The sequence below is a fragment of the Atractosteus spatula genome, assembly GCF_055471065.1.
Source record: "Atractosteus spatula isolate fAtrSpa1 chromosome 10 unlocalized genomic scaffold, fAtrSpa1.hap1 SUPER_10_unloc_2, whole genome shotgun sequence".
NCBI lineage: Eukaryota > Metazoa > Chordata > Actinopteri > Semionotiformes > Lepisosteidae > Atractosteus > Atractosteus spatula.
The window spans coordinates 2646394-2660317 of record NW_028296622.1 but is presented as its reverse complement, the minus strand read 5'-3'; the positions used below and the strand labels follow the sequence as shown (position 1 = coordinate 2660317).

The 13924-nt window shown below is 49.2% G+C and overlaps 1 protein-coding gene across 1 annotated transcript in view; it reads right to left on the bottom strand.

Moving 5' to 3' along the window:
* LOC148812651 (phosphatidylserine lipase ABHD16A-like) overlaps window positions 1-13924 on the bottom strand; it is a 105378-nt gene that overhangs the window by 88782 nt on the left and 2672 nt on the right. The gene's annotated exons all lie outside the window — the stretch shown is intronic.

The window sequence follows — 13924 nt, the reverse complement described above, 5'->3', positions numbered from 1 at the left end:
CCAATCAGGGACTGGTAGGGCTGAGTAACCCACGTGGGACTCTGATGCCCATGGAACTTTCAGCCAATCAACGAGCTGAAGTTCCTCCAGGTAAAAACAGGCAACACAGAGAGCCTGTGAGATTCAGATTCAACAAGATTCAGATTTGGGAGATTCAGTAAGATTCTGGAGAGGATTCTGTGGACTGTTCTAAAGGGAATTCAAAGGAGAATTCCAGGGCAGGACGGCCCAGGAGCAGAAGGCTCCCAAGGGCAGGACATTCTCGCAGCGCGCCTCCTGACCATCCCGAGACTCAGCCCGGACAACCACGGAACGGCCAGTGTGTCCGAGTGCCAGAACTTTCCTTTGTTCTAAGAGTCTAGAGTGGAGGTTGCCAGAGAGTAACCAGCAGCAGGCCTCGTGAACAGGTCAGAACTGTGGACAGCTGAATCACCATTCAGAACTAGCTCTTCATCAGGAACGAACCAGTCCTCTTCCTGACTTGCTGGGACCCACAGTCATCTTTTCTCCTGTGAACAAACTTTGCTAGTTAAAGCCAACACTAACTAGCCGGTCAGTGAGCATCAGCAGCGCACCGTCGCAAGCCGCACAGCACAGCCTGGCACGGAGCCAGAGAGCGCGGATTGGACAGCAACAAGCCTGCAGCTGATTGTTTGTGCCTGCAGGAGATCTGAATCCCCAGAAATTGGATGAGTATTCAACTTCAATGCATTACAGCTCGAGAATTCAATTGTTATCCCAACCAGTTGATATCAATTTAATTCCTAAGGGTTATGTACTTGTTTTGAGTATCTAATGTAGAAGTTGTAACCAAGTTCACTTTACGAAACGGTCTTAATGAATGATATACTGAACGTATGTCCTCTTGATGTGTAACACTTCGTAACTGATTGAATATATACCTTTTGTATTCTGATAACCCTCTCGATAAGATCTGTTAGGTTTATATGCATATTCTATGTATTAATAAATTTATCCTCGTGTATTAGTACCTGTGTGTGCGCGTTGTTTGAGTTATGTCGCGTGGTTGGATTCTAAAGCCATCAAAAGAATCAACTTTGTGATTTACTGCTACAATTAATAATTGTCTCAGTAAATGCCCAAACCCTACAGAACTGGTGCCTTCAGAGAGCCACTATGATTACATATTTGGCGTCCCTGAACGGCTATGAAACACTACATTTATGGCGTCCCTGGGTCGGCGTGGCAAGACTGAAATGAATCAACCAAGCGGAATAATTCATATAAAACGCCGCGGGTTTCATACACGATAATACAGTGTGCTGAAAGCCGAAAGAAAAAGTTCCCCTTGCTCTTTAAGCAGTGCTTGATTGTTTTGTGATCTTTTGCAATCTACAGGGTTGATTGCATACCTGATCTTGTGGTTTTCTGTGGTAAAACTGTGATTTCGTACTTAAAAGTAATACTCTTTAAGTTTAACGATGGTTGCTAAAAGGTCTGAATTCGAGTCGCTATTAAGCACTCTCTCTAGCAGCGACAAGTCTGACCACGATCTCTTCCATATCTCCGTCAGCGGAGAAGCTAGAAGGATAAATCTCCATTCTCTGAGAGAGCTAGCGAAGGACATAGAGAGATTTGACCCCGCAGTGTCAGAGAATAATATCGAGAGTTATATTCAGGACCTCAGGTATACCCTGCAGTACCTGCCAAACGCCACAGAACAGGAGAAAGTGTTTCTGGTCAGGAAAACTACCAGCAGAGCTGTACATGAGTGGATGGCTAGGCAGATGAAAGAAGTCTGTAATGACTTTGAGCAGCTATGTCAAGCACTTATCGAAGAATACAGTGCGTTTATTGACCCGACTGCCGCGATAGCCGCCGCCCTTAACATTAAGCACGAGAGAGCAGAGTCCCCTCGCGAATATTACGAGAGACTTAGACGAACTTATTTTGCAGGGCGAAATTATGAGGGTTGCGAAGAGAACACACATTTCAAGGGTTTATTCATTGCGAATCTCCACCCGTCAGTCAGAAAGATGATCTTAATGCATACAGATGCACAGACCATGAAAATGACTGATATTAAGAGATTCGCGCAGAAAGCCTGGGAGTATGATGTCCAAAGTCGCTCTGAGCAAAAAGCTGCTAAAGCGACTGTGTTCGCCGTCAGAGCCAGCAGGGTTAATTCCCCCCTGCTCGAAGGAGCACAGGCTCCTGAGCTGGCTAAGCCCGGTTCCAAAGCAGGCACACAGGACCGCACCCAGCGTCCTAAGTGCCATGAGAACACCGGGGGAGGGAAAGGGCTAGAAAAGGCTGAACAAAAGGATTCAGTAGCCGCCCGCCTGGCCAGGCTTGAACAAGCTTTATTAGGACAGGGACAACCGCTCCCCAAGGCTGCCGGAAGCGTGAATGAGCTGATACTCTCCACTGGAGGAGGCGGAGACCCGCCCCCTCTCCCTCCCTCAGTCTATCTGATTGAGCGGAAGGGTTCCTGCCTGGATGAGGTCGGCCACTCCCAAGCGAGTGCTGACTCCACCCCTGAAGTCACAGAGCAGGCAGTAAAACACAGAGGAAAAGCAGGAAGCTTTTACCTCAAGGCTGCCATGGGAGATGTCTTACCCAGTGAGACACTGATTGACACTGAGGTTGAAAGGTGTTTGATGTCACACGGCAAGCTCAAACGGGTTGAAAAAGAAAAGGGCATGCGACTCAGAGTGGAACCTTTGGTGGATCACCAGAAAGGCAAAGTGTGGAAACAGGTCAAGGCTCCTACGCCTTCTGTACAGAAGGAAAGGGGGGCCAAGAGGCAGACTGTGCTCACACAGTGCCCACCGAACACAGAAGCCTATGCGGAGATTCCTTCTGTTCCCTCTGGACAAGAAATAAAAATATTTTCTTGTTCCCCGGATATACAGGGAAGTCGTGCCCTGGCCAAGGTCCCAACAGCCTCCATGCCACAGGAGCGGTGCTCCGAGCAGCCGCCTGATCCACCAGGTAAAGCACACCCCTTTTACATCCCTAAAGAGGAGCAGATCTCCCCACCTGGCGATGAAAAGGAGCTTTCCCTGTGCACCCTGGCACCCAAGAGGGGTCAGGACCACCACCCTGCAGTGGTGGAAGGGATCCAGATGGCAGGAGAGCAGGTTGGTGATGTAGCCCTCGCCCTTAGCCCTGAGAGGTCCTCTATTAGTGAGGATCTGCTTGAGCAGCTGTCACAGGGCCACCGCCAGGTGCCCCTGGTGCAACATTCACAGGTTAGACAGGAGGTCCAGCTGGACGCTGAGACTACTGCGCTGTGGACACACCTGATCCCAGATGCCGATTCCCTCTGCTGTGACCCAGGGAACCTGCAGTCAGGTAACATTATTTCTCACAACTACCAGGTAGTGAGTGAGACTGACCTGATTGTTCCTGCCTCGACAGCAGGGTTGCCAACACACCCAGTCCCCCAGAAGGGACAGGGAATGAAAGCCGAGCCGGTTTTCTTACAGCCACCAGCTCAGTCTGTCAGTCTGAGTCTGACCAACAGTGGTTCACCCAGACTGGAGCTGGATGGTCAAGCCACCCGCCTGTCAGTGCAGGACATCGCAAAGAGGGGTGTCAGAATCCCCGCCTGCACTGACATGGGCCTGGTGGGTGATAGTAAGTTCAAAGACAATGAACTAGCTATCCCAGTGCTGGGGCAGCTCCCTGAACCCCTAGCGAGGGAAGGGGGGAGCGAGCAGGTGTCCTACACCTACCCCCAGCGAACGATTGTAAACATGCCGATAGAGGGATTCCTCAATCAGGAAGGGTGCAGGGTGGACCTGAACAGTGAGAATGGGGTAACAATCCCAGATCACTCAGGTGCTCCAGATGACCACTCAGCCGAGGGTCAGGCATGGTCCACCGCTGCACCGCCCCCTGCAGGGTTCCTAGAGCACAGGCATGAACAAATCGAAAAAGCAGATGCCCTGGAAAAGGAGGAGCAGCATCAGCAGCTGCGTCAGATCTCCTCAGATTTCCAGGATGTTGGTGCCCAAGATGCCACATGGCATACTGAGAAAGACACCATGTACACGCTGCGCCAGCTTAGAAAGGCGACAGTCACTCAGAAGGAGATGACTGGGATCAGCCACCCGAAAAGACTTTTGGGAGGACTGATCGCTGCCGCCACTGTTGCACGTTTGCTTTTTCTGGTAGGTTTGTGTGCTACTGGCACTCTCACCCTGACTGCCCCAAGAAGGCAGGTGTCAGAGATACCAGAGGGTAGTGACAGACTGTATCGACAGCATCAAAAGTTGGAAAGCTTAGGGAAAACCCTACAGGCAATTTCCTATGCAACAGGGTTAAACCTTATTCCCCAACCAGTGGACATGATTGTTGGTGTTATACAGTGGGTTTATGCTTGTGTGCAACAGGCCAGAATGTTGACACAAGACCTGTTAAGGGAGTTTAGTGCCACTGTAGCCAGTCTAACCACGGCACAATTCCCAACCCACTTGATTCCACTCTTCTCAGTAGAGGAGTGTGTGACATTAACCCCATCGTTCATAGCTCACCCAGAAGGCAAACCAAGATTGAATTCGGTTCCAAATCTTGAGATGGGTATGGCTACCAAAGCTATCCATTGGCTGTGTCTAAACGATTCACCAATGAAGGGTGTAAAGCTACTAATGGGCAGAGGGAGGTTAATGAACCCCATGAAGAGCAGGTGGGAAGTAAATGGCTGGTCAGCACACCACGTTTAACTGACACTGTGACTTGTGACAGGCATGATGCAGCTACCTAATAAAACAGTTCCTTTAAGTTCCTGAGGAGGCCATAGTACAGCATGGTAACTTAACACTGTACGGTCTAGAACCAGACAACATAAGACCAAACTTGAGGTCATGGATGCCTTCAGGTGCCACACTAAGGAATTGGATAGAAATCCAAGAAACAGTAAGCCCTGAAGAGGTACAGGTAGTTAGTTTGCTTTAATGGAACAAACCTCCAAACCACCCTAGCAGATACCCAACACAGGTGTTCTGGTTTATCGGGGGGCTGGGAACAGGAACTGGTGTTATTGTAACACTGCTGCCGGGTAGCTGGATCATGACTGACAGTGTACTCTGAATGATGTACTCTTACATCAAGATGTACTCCGGGTAGCATGAATGAGTCAAAGGTAGCATGCCAAAAGAAAGGAAGTGACTTCTCCCCAAATATCTACCACAGAGGTATCAGATATTGACAGTGAACTTCCTGATGTGTAATTCCTAGACTTAGATAATGTCTCCTACCGTGTTTATACATACTCCAGATGTTATTCATCCTGTTTGTATCCAATGCTGGTTCCGGTATGAATTCTCGAGGAGTAATGTAGACATTTAAGATTAATGTTCTAATGGCAAGGGACATCACTTAACTCTGTTTTGTTTTGAAGGCAACAACGCCTCAGGACCTCGTGACCTTCAAAAAGGGGGGATATGTAGCGGCGAGGCTTAATAATAAGGCAGAATTAAGTGTTTCTGAGCTTCCCAAATGAGGCCCCATTTCTCTGTTCATCTCTGTGGTGCAGCCACAGAGAAACTATTCATGCAAGATGATTTAAGGTTTCCTAGGACAGCTCCCAAAGGGGGATGCACTTAGCTAAGTCTGGCTATCATGATCAATGGTCATCCACTGGCGCCTATCAGTCTAGGGAGTGCCGGATGGACATCTGGACTGCATTACTAAGTGTCAGGACTAAGTGACTCATATCTCACCTTGATCAACCAATCAGGGACTGGTAGGGCTGAGTAACCCACGTGGGACTCTGATGCCCATGGAACTTTCAGCCAATCAACGAGCTGAAGTTCCTCCAGGTAAAAACAGGCAACACAGAGAGCCTGTGAGATTCAGATTCAACAAGATTCAGATTTGGGAGATTCAGTAAGATTCTGGAGAGGATTCTGTGGACTGTTCTAAAGGGAATTCAAAGGAGAATTCCAGGGCAGGACGGCCCAGGAGCAGAAGGCTCCCAAGGGCAGGACATTCTCGCAGCGCGCCTCCTGACCATCCCGAGACTCAGCCCGGACAACCACGGAACGGCCAGTGTGTCCGAGTGCCAGAACTTTCCTTTGTTCTAAGAGTCTAGAGTGGAGGTTGCCAGAGAGTAACCAGCAGCAGGCCTCGTGAACAGGTCAGAACTGTGGACAGCTGAATCACCATTCAGAACTAGCTCTTCATCAGGAACGAACCAGTCCTCTTCCTGACTTGCTGGGACCCACAGTCATCTTTTCTCCTGTGAACAAACTTTGCTAGTTAAAGCCAACACTAACTAGCCGGTCAGTGAGCATCAGCAGCGCACCGTCGCAAGCCGCACAGCACAGCCTGGCACGGAGCCAGAGAGCGCGGATTGGACAGCAACAAGCCTGCAGCTGATTGTTTGTGCCTGCAGGAGATCTGAATCCCCAGAAATTGGATGAGTATTCAACTTCAATGCATTACAGCTCGAGAATTCAATTGTTATCCCAACCAGTTGATATCAATTTAATTCCTAAGGGTTATGTACTTGTTTTGAGTATCTAATGTAGAAGTTGTAACCAAGTTCACTTTACGAAACGGTCTTAATGAATGATATACTGAACGTATGTCCTCTTGATGTGTAACACTTCGTAACTGATTGAATATATACCTTTTGTATTCTGATAACCCTCTCGATAAGATCTGTTAGGTTTATATGCATATTCTATGTATTAATAAATTTATCCTCGTGTATTAGTACCTGTGTGTGCGCGTTGTTTGAGTTATGTCGCGTGGTTGGATTCTAAAGCCATCAAAAGAATCAACTTTGTGATTTACTGCTACAATTAATAATTGTCTCAGTAAATGCCCAAACCCTACAGAACTGGTGCCTTCAGAGAGCCACTATGATTACATATTTGGCGTCCCTGAACGGCTATGAAACACTACAACACACACTGACTGGACACTCCAGTACATGAACACTGCACTGAGAGAGAGGGGGGTTCATACACACACACTGACTGGACACTCCAGTACATGAACACTGCACTGAGAGAGAGAGGGGTTCATACACACACACTGACTGGACACTCCAGGACATGAACACTGCACTGAGAGAGAGAGGGGTTCATACACACACACTGACTGGACACTCCAGGACATTAACACTGCACTGAGAGAGAGGGGGGTTCATACAGACACACTGACTGGACACTCCAGTACATGAACACTGCACTGAGAGAGAGAGAGGGGTTCATACACACACACTGACTGGACACTCCAGTACATGAACACTGCACTGAGAGAGAGAGGGGTTCATACACACACACTGACTGGACACTCCAGTACATGAACACTGCACTGAGAGAGAGAGGGGTTCATACACACACACTGACTGGACACTCCAGTACATGAACACTGCACTGAGAGAGAGAGGGGTTCATACAGACACACTGACTGGACACTCCAGTACATGAACACTGCACTGAGAGAGAGAGGGGTTCATACACACACACTGACTGGACACTCCAGGACATGAACACTGCACTGAGAGAGAGAGGGGTTCATACACACACACTGACTGGACACTCCAGGACATTAACACTGCACTGAGAGAGAGAGGGGTTAATACAGACACACTGACTGGACACTCCAGTACATGAACACTGCACTGAGAGAGAGGGGGGTTCATACACACACACTGACTGGACACTCCAGTACATGAACACTGCACTGAGAGAGAGGGGGGTTCATACACACACACTGACTGGACACTCCAGTACATGAACACTGCACTGAGAGAGAGAGGGGTTCATACACACACACTGACTGGACACTCCAGGACATGAACACTGCACTGAGAGAGAGAGGGGTTCATACACACACACTGACTGGACACTCCAGGACATTAACACTGCACTGAGAGAGAGGGGGGTTCATACAGACACACTGACTGGACACTCCAGTACATGAACACTGCACTGAGAGAGAGAGAGGGGTTCATACACACACACTGACTGGACACTCCAGTACATGAACACTGCACTGAGAGAGAGAGGGGTTCATACACACACACTGACTGGACACTCCAGGACATGAACACTGCACTGAGAGAGAGAGGGGTTCATACACACACACTGACTGGACACTCCAGGACATTAACACTGCACTGAGAGAGAGGGGTTCATACAGACACACTGACTGGACACTCCAGTACATTAACACTGCACTGAGAGAGAGGGGTTCATACAGACACACTGACTGGACACTCCAGTACATTAACACTGCACTGAGAGAGAGGGGTTCATACAGACACACTGACTGGACACTCCAGTACATGAACACTGCACTGAGAGAGAGAGGGGTTCATACAGACACACTGACTGGACACTCCAGTACATTAACACTGCACTGAGAGAGAGAGGGGATCATACAGACACACCGACTGGACACTCCAGTACATGAACACTGCACTGAGAGAGAGAGGGGTTAATACAGACACACTTACTGGACACTCCAGTACATGAACACTGCACTGAGAGAGAGGGGTTCATACAGACACACTGACTGGACACTCCAGTACATGAACACTGCACTGAGAGAGAGAGGGGTTAATACAGACACACTGACTGGACACTCCAGTACATGAACACTGCACTGAGAGAGAGGGGGGTTCATACAGACACACTGACTGGACACTCCAGTACATGAACACTGCACTGAGAGAGAGAGGGGTTCATACACACACACTGACTGGACACTCCAGTACATGAACACTGCACTGAGAGAGAGAGAGGGGTTCATACAGACACACTGACTGGACACTCCAGTACATGAACACTGCACTGAGAGAGAGAGGGGTTCATACACACACACTGACTGGACACTCCAGTACATTAACACTGCACTGAGAGAGAGAGGGGTTCATACAGACACACCGACTGGACACTCCAGTACATGAACACTGCACTGAGAGAGAGAGGGGTTAATACAGACACACTTACTGGACACTCCAGTACATGAACACTGCACTGAGAGAGAGGGGTTCATACACACACACTGACTGGACACTCCAGTACATGAACACTGCACTGAGAGAGAGAGGGGTTCATACACACACACTGACTGGACACTCCAGTACATGAACACTGCACTGAGAGAGAGAGGGGTTCATACAGACACACTGACTGGACACTCCAGTACATGAACACTGCACTGAGAGAGAGGGGTTCATACACACACACTGACTGGACACTCCAGTACATGAACACTGCACTGAGAGAGAGAGGGGTTCATACACACACACTGACTGGACACTCCAGTACATGAACACTGCACTGAGAGAGAGGGGTTCATACAGACACACTGACTGGACACTCCAGTACATGAACACTGCACTGAGAGAGAGAGGGGGTCATACAGACACACTGACTGGACACTCCAGTACATGAACACTGCACTGAGAGAGAGGGGTTCATACAGACACACTGACTGGACACTCCAGTACATGAACACTGCACTGAGAGAGAGAGGGGTTCATACAGACACACTGACTGGACACTCCAGTACATGAACACTGCACTGAGAGAGAGAGGGGTTCATACAGACACACTGACTGGACACTCCAGTACATGAACACTGCACTGAGAGAGAGGGGTTCATACAGACACACTGACTGGACACTCCAGTACATGAACACTGCACTGAGAGAGAGAGGGGTTCATACAGACACACTGACTGGACACTCCAGTACATGAACACTGCACTGAGAGAGAGAGGGGGTCATACAGACACACTGACTGGACACTCCAGTACATGAACACTGCACTGAGAGAGAGGGGTTCATACAGACACACTGACTGGACACTCCAGTACATGAACACTGCACTGAGAGAGAGAGGGGTTCATACAGACACACTGACTGGACACTCCAGTACATGAACACTGCACTGAGAGAGAGGGGTTCATACAGACACACTGACTGGACACTCCAGTACATGAACACTGCACTGAGAGAGAGAGGGGTTCATACAGACACACTGACTGGACACTCCAGTACATGAACACTGCACTGAGAGAGAGAGGGGTTCATACAGACACACTGACTGGACACTCCAGTACATGAACACTGCACTGAGAGAGAGGGGTTCATACAGACACACTGACTGGACACTCCAGTACATTAACACTGCACTGAGAGAGAGGGGTTCATACAGACACACTGACTGGACACTCCAGTACATGAACACTGCACTGAGAGAGAGAGGGGTTCATACACACACACTGACTGGACACTCCAGTACATGAACACTGCACTGAGAGAGAGGGGTTCATACAGACACACTGACTGGACACTCCAGTACATTAACACTGCACTGAGAGAGAGGGGTTCATACAGACACACTGACTGGACACTCCAGTACATGAACACTGCACTGAGAGAGAGGGGTTCATACAGACACACTGACTGGACACTCCAGTACATTAACACTGCACTGAGAGAGAGGGGTTCATACAGACACACTGACTGGACACTCCAGTACATGAACACTGCACTGAGAGAGAGAGGGGTTCATACAGACACACTGACTGGACACTCCAGTACATTAACACTGCACTGAGAGAGAGGGGTTCATACACACACACTGACTGGACACTCCAGTACATTAACACTGCACTGAGAGAGAGGGGTTCATACAGACACACTGACTGGACACTCCAGGACATGAACACTGCACTGAGAGAGAGAGGGGTTCATACAGACACACTGACTGGACACTCCAGTACATGAACACTGCACTGAGAGAGAGAGGGGTTCATACAGACACACTGACTGGACACTCCAGTACATGAACACTGCACTGAGAGAGAGGGGTTCATACAGACACACTGACTGGACACTCCAGTACATGAACACTGCACTGAGAGAGAGAGGGGTTCATACAGACACACTGACTGGACACTCCAGTACATTAACACTGCACTGAGAGAGAGGGGTTCATACACACACACTGACTGGACACTCCAGTACATTAACACTGCACTGAGAGAGAGGGGTTCATACAGACACACTGACTGGACACTCCAGGACATGAACACTGCACTGAGAGAGAGAGGGGTTCATACAGACACACTGACTGGACACTCCAGTACATGAACACTGCACTGAGAGAGAGAGGGGTTCATACAGACACACTGACTGGACACTCCAGGACATGAACACTGCACTGAGAGAGAGAGGGGTTCATACAGACACACTGACTGGACACTCCAGTACATGAACACTGCACTGAGAGAGAGAGGGGTTCATACAGACACACTGACTGGACACTCCAGTACATGAACACTGCACTGAGAGAGAGGGGTTCATACAGACACACTGACTGGACACTCCAGTACATGAACACTGCACTGAGAGAGAGAGGGGTTCATACACACACACCGACTGGACACTCCAGTACATGAACACTGCACTGAGAGAGAGAGGGGTTCATACACACACACTGACTGGACACTCCAGTACATGAACACTGCACTGAGAGAGAGAGGGGTTAATACACACACACTGACTGGACACTCCAGTACATGAACACTGCACTGAGAGAGAGAGGGGTTCATACAGACACACTGACTGGACACTCCAGTACATTAACACTGCACTGAGAGAGGGGGGTTCATACACACACACTGACTGGACACTCCAGTACATTAACACTGCACTGAGAGAGAGGGGTTCATACACACACACTGACTGGACACTCCAGTACATTAACACTGCACTGAGAGAGAGGGGTTCATACAGACACACTGACTGGACACTCCAGTACATGAACACTGCACTGAGAGAGAGAGGGGTTCATACACACACACTGACTGGACACTCCAGTACATGAACACTGCACTGAGAGAGAGAGGGGTTAATACACACACACTGACTGGACACTCCAGTACATGAACACTGCACTGAGAGAGAGGGGTTCATACACACACACTGACTGGACACTCCAGTACATGAACACTGCACTGAGAGAGAGAGGGGTTCATACAGACACACTGACTGGACACTCCAGTACATTAACACTGCACTGAGAGAGAGGGGTTCATACACACACACTGACTGGACACTCCAGTACATTAACACTGCACTGAGAGAGAGGGGTTCATACAGACACACTGACTGGACACTCCAGGACATGAACACTGCACTGAGAGAGAGAGGGGTTCATACAGACACACTGACTGGACACTCCAGTACATGAACACTGCACTGAGAGAGAGAGGGGTTCATACAGACACACTGACTGGACACTCCAGGACATGAACACTGCACTGAGAGAGAGAGGGGTTCATACAGACACACTGACTGGACACTCCAGTACATGAACACTGCACTGAGAGAGAGAGGGGTTCATACAGACACACTGACTGGACACTCCAGTACATGAACACTGCACTGAGAGAGAGGGGTTCATACAGACACACTGACTGGACACTCCAGTACATGAACACTGCACTGAGAGAGAGAGGGGTTCATACACACACACCGACTGGACACTCCAGTACATGAACACTGCACTGAGAGAGAGAGGGGTTCATACACACACACTGACTGGACACTCCAGTACATGAACACTGCACTGAGAGAGAGAGGGGTTAATACACACACACTGACTGGACACTCCAGTACATGAACACTGCACTGAGAGAGAGAGGGGTTCATACAGACACACTGACTGGACACTCCAGTACATTAACACTGCACTGAGAGAGGGGGGTTCATACAGACACACTGACTGGACACTCCAGTACATTAACACTGCACTGAGAGAGAGGGGTTCATACACACACACTGACTGGACACTCCAGTACATTAACACTGCACTGAGAGAGAGAGGGGTTCATACAGACACACTGACTGGACACTCCAGGACATGAACACTGCACTGAGAGAGAGAGGGGTTCATACAGACACACTGACTGGACACTCCAGTACATGAACACTGCACTGAGAGAGAGAGGGGTTCATACAGACACACTGACTGGACACTCCAGTACATGAACACTGCACTGAGAGAGAGGGGTTCATACAGACACACTGACTGGACACTCCAGTACATGAACACTGCACTGAGAGAGAGAGGGGTTCATACACACACACCGACTGGACACTCCAGTACATGAACACTGCACTGAGAGAGAGAGGGGTTCATACACACACACTGACTGGACACTCCAGTACATGAACACTGCACTGAGAGAGAGAGGGGTTAATACACACACACTGACTGGACACTCCAGTACATGAACACTGCACTGAGAGAGAGAGGGGTTCATACAGACACACTGACTGGACACTCCAGTACATTAACACTGCACTGAGAGAGGGGGGTTCATACACACACACTGACTGGACACTCCAGTACATTAACACTGCACTGAGAGAGAGGGGTTCATACACACACACTGACTGGACACTCCAGTACATTAACACTGCACTGAGAGAGAGGGGTTCATACAGACACACTGACTGGACACTCCAGTACATGAACACTGCACTGAGAGAGAGAGGGGTTCATACACACACACTGACTGGACACTCCAGTACATGAACACTGCACTGAGAGAGAGGGGTTCATACACACACACTGACTGGACACTCCAGTACATTAACACTGCACTGAGAGAGAGGGGTTCATACAGACACACTGACTGGACACTCCAGTACATTAACACTGCACTGAGAGAGAGAGGGGTTCATACAGACACACTGACTGGACACTCCAGTACATTAACACTGCACTGAGAGAGAGAGGGGTTCATACACACACACTGACTGGACACTCCAGTACATGAACACTGCACTGAGAGAGAGAGGGGTTCATACAGACACACTGACTGGACACTCCAGTACATGAACACTGCACTGAGAGAGAGAGGGGTTAATACAGACACACTGACTGGACACTCCAGTACATGAACACTGCACTGAGAG